Below are 3,812 nucleotides of genomic sequence, written 5' to 3'. Positions count from 1 at the left end.
CCTGCCTAATTCCCCTAACGTTGGGATGGTCTGCTCCAATTCCTTGCCTTTTCACTATATACTCCTACCACAGCACCCTAGTGGTTTGCTTTTGTTAAAAATCCTAATTTTACTGACCATGTCACCTGGAATGCTACAAACCTGCCACCTCCTCTCCCTCAACACTGATGAACATCCCAGAAAAGAGGTTAATAACCTCACCCCATTCCAAATAAAGACAAAGCTCAAATAGAATTAATAGGAGACCTAGCAACACCCATGGCGGAGTGTTTTAATGCTTTACACACGGGGAGTGAACTGCGAAAAGAATCGCTTCTATCCTCCATATGTATGATACCCAAACCGGACACTGATCACACGTCCTGCACCAATTACAGCCCAATCTCACTAATCAATGCAGACCTGAAAATACTTACCAAAATCCTGACCCTTCACCTCAGATCTCCTCTTTTGGGTCTGATATCCAAGGATCAAGTGGGCTTTATGCTGGGTCGTCAGGCGGGTGACAGTGTCCGCAGGATATCCCACTTACTCCATATATCACATCAAAGAAACATTCCCACTATGCTTCTGGCGTTAGACATTAGCAAAGCATTTGACTCAAATGAGTTGGGAATACCTGAATTATACACTTACCAGATGGGGTTTTGGAAACGACTTCATGAGATGGATAGGGGCGTTATATTCCAAACCGACAGCCTACATACAATATCAGGGATTCCACTCCAAATCTTTTGAAATTACTAGAGGGACAAGACAGGGGTGCCCTCTCTCCCCCCTCCTTTTTGCTCTGGCCATTGAGCCCCTGGCACAGGCAATAAGGCAACATACTGACATTAAAGGTCTGGAAGTCGCAGGGTACCATCATAAAATTAGCTTATTTGCAGATGATGCATTATTGATTCTTACGGAACCGCTGATCTCACTCCCTAATCTCCAACCACTACTAAAGCTTTTCGGTAACCTCTCGGGTCTCTGCGTGAACATGAATAAATCTAAAGCACTAGATGTCTCCCTTCCCCCTTCGGTACTCACCTCCTTGCAAAGGCCATTCCCATACCAATGGGCCCACTCTGAACTGCCATACTTGGGGATCCACCTTACTCCAACTTTTGCCCAGATGTATCAAGCTAATTACCTCAAAGTATTTTCTTACATGGAAACCCTACTGACATCATGGGAGAAACATCCAATATCGTGGCTTGGTAGAATCACAGCAGTTCAGATGACCCTGCGCCCCAAATTCTTATACCATGCAAGGGTCCTACCCGTTCCTATCCCCTCTTATCGCCTTAGACAATTACAGCGCTGCATACTTGGTTTCATATGGAAGGGGTAAATTCCTAGGGTCTCCCAATTGGTTCTGTATCGGAGCAAGGTGAGAGGGGGCTTGGGACTCCCCTCTTTCCACAAATACTATCAGGCAGCCCAACTGACCCCTTTGGTGTGCTGGTATGGGAAAGGCGAAATGCCACTGTGGTCTCATTAGAGGCCTATGCTTGTTCCCCAATTTCTCTCCTCAATCTTCCCCCCAATATAAGCAGAGCATTGAAGAACCCAATTCTCACGCACACCCTAAAAGTCTGGGAAGGACTACACCGTCACTTAAACTGGGTCTCCCCTCAACTACCTCTGCTGTCCATTCATGGTAACCCAATGTTTCAACTGGGATACACCAACCCAGTAGCCTTCGCACATTGGCGTGTCAAGTCCCTAAGTTTCCTTAGAGATTTCTGTTCAGACACTGACATCATCCCATTTCCGATGCTTCAAGCCAAACACCAATTGACCCCACGAGACATCTTTCAATATTTGCAAATCAAACACTACATATAAACTCTTTTGGATAAGTCAAATTCCCTTCCCTCCCTCACCTCATTTGAGGAGTTCCTACTGGATGATACAAAAAGCAGAGGGCCCATTTCAGTTTTATATACTAGGATTCTTGACCATCTACAGACTCCTCTCCCCACGTATGCCTCCAAATGGGAACAGGATCTGGGGTGCTCTATCCCTGCTGAAACATGGTCTCAAATTTGGATGACAACCTCTCGGAGCTCAGCAAATGTCCAGGCAATTGAAGCCAACTATAAGCTACTCCTCCGGTGGTATCTGGTACCCCTCAGGATTTCCCGAGCCATCCCGTCCTACTCACCAAACTGTTTCAGGGGCTGCCGGGTGGAGGGGTCGGTTCATCACATTTGGTGGGACTGCCCTAAAGTGAAGAGATTTTGGCATAGAGTATACCAACTTCGGTACACTGTCACAGGCAAAACATTCCGCAAGGACCCCTTGGAAGCCCTACTACATAAGAAACCGTCGGTATGCACTGTTAGGCAACACCGTTTGGTCACATTCATACTCACTGAAGCCAAGAGGATAATTGCGAAGGCTTGGAAGTCCCCGGACATACCATTTGCGGAGGTCAAACGTAGAGTAAGAGGAAACCTGAGTTTGTAAACTTTATTTGGTATTACATTGTATTGCACACTGAATGTGAAAGTGTGATCACTGTTATATGCATTTAAAACAAATAAAAACCTTTTGGAAAAAAAAAAAATGATCAAAATCAGACTATTCATTCACAGTAGTGCACTACAAATTGAAAGCAGAGAAGAACAGTGGTGGTAACTAAACCAATATTGGTTTTGCTATTCGTAAATGCATTTCAAATGCTGTTGGCTTTCAAATATTGAGGCAAATTCATTAAAACTAGAATAGGAGACACTTTTCAAGAGAGAAACAATGCCGTGGTTAATCAATAGATTCTTTCCAATGATTTTCCATGCTACTGATCCCTCATTAAAGTTGAAAGATGTTTCCATTCTCCTAGAGAAAACCTCGAACTTCACAGATAGCAAAAAACACAGACACAGTTGGGGGAATTTTTTTTTTTCTCAGGTCTCTAGGACCACAAATGGATTACATTTGCCAACATTTACCTTCCCAACATCTATATTCCTTAAAAAAATATTCTTCTTGAGTTTGGAGGCGACTTTAATGTTGCCCTAGATCCTACCTTGGATATTTCCCAGGGCTCGCTACATCCTGATTAAACAGCAGGAGACTGACGGGACTCAAAAGACATCATCTTCAGACAGATAGGCAGTTGGAGTCCGACATAGGGACAGGGACCACACACCCTCCTTAGTTTAAGGGCTTAGGGGGGGGGGGGGGGGGGGGGGCCAAGCTGGCTCTGCTTCTAGATAGGCAAAGCCAGTTGTCAATGAGCCAGTTGGGTGGATCTCGACAGTATTGTTGGGATCAGTCCTGGCTGCGGCGTCTCAGTATATAGCGAGCTATATACTGAAATTTGGTTCACGGAGGAGGCTAGCATATGTCCTGCCGTTACCCTAAAGAGAACTATGGGATAAAAAGGATACCCCATAGTTCTCTTTTAAAGGTTTTTTTTTGGTTGGTTGCTGTAAGTAATGTTTAGTACATTAAAACTAAGCCTTAACTGGCATTGCCCTAGCCAAGTGAGGCTCAAAATGTAAAGTTGATATACAATAAGATTTAATTATTTGGATTTCTTTATGTGCTTTGCTTCCTGGCGACTATATTTGACATAAATATGTCCCTTAAAAATAATAGAAAAGTTAGAAGCCATAATTCAAAATAAAACCATACCACAGGAATGACTTGTAAATGCTCTGGGTGCCTACCAAAACATACTGGTGGATTAACTGGTTTCTACCCAAACACTGGCCCAGAGTCTGCAAGCCTGAAATAAGTATAGCGGAGTGTAGGGTCCTTTAGCTCAATAACGGATAAAAAGTTTTAAAAAATAATATATTTGTCTTTTCTCAAAA

The sequence above is a fragment of the Nanorana parkeri genome, unplaced genomic scaffold (assembly GCF_000935625.1).
Source record: "Nanorana parkeri isolate BGI_ZX_2015 unplaced genomic scaffold, ASM93562v1 scaffold439, whole genome shotgun sequence".
In the NCBI taxonomy this organism is placed as follows: Eukaryota; Metazoa; Chordata; class Amphibia; order Anura; family Dicroglossidae; genus Nanorana; species Nanorana parkeri.
Note: the sequence above shows the minus strand (reverse complement) of the source record.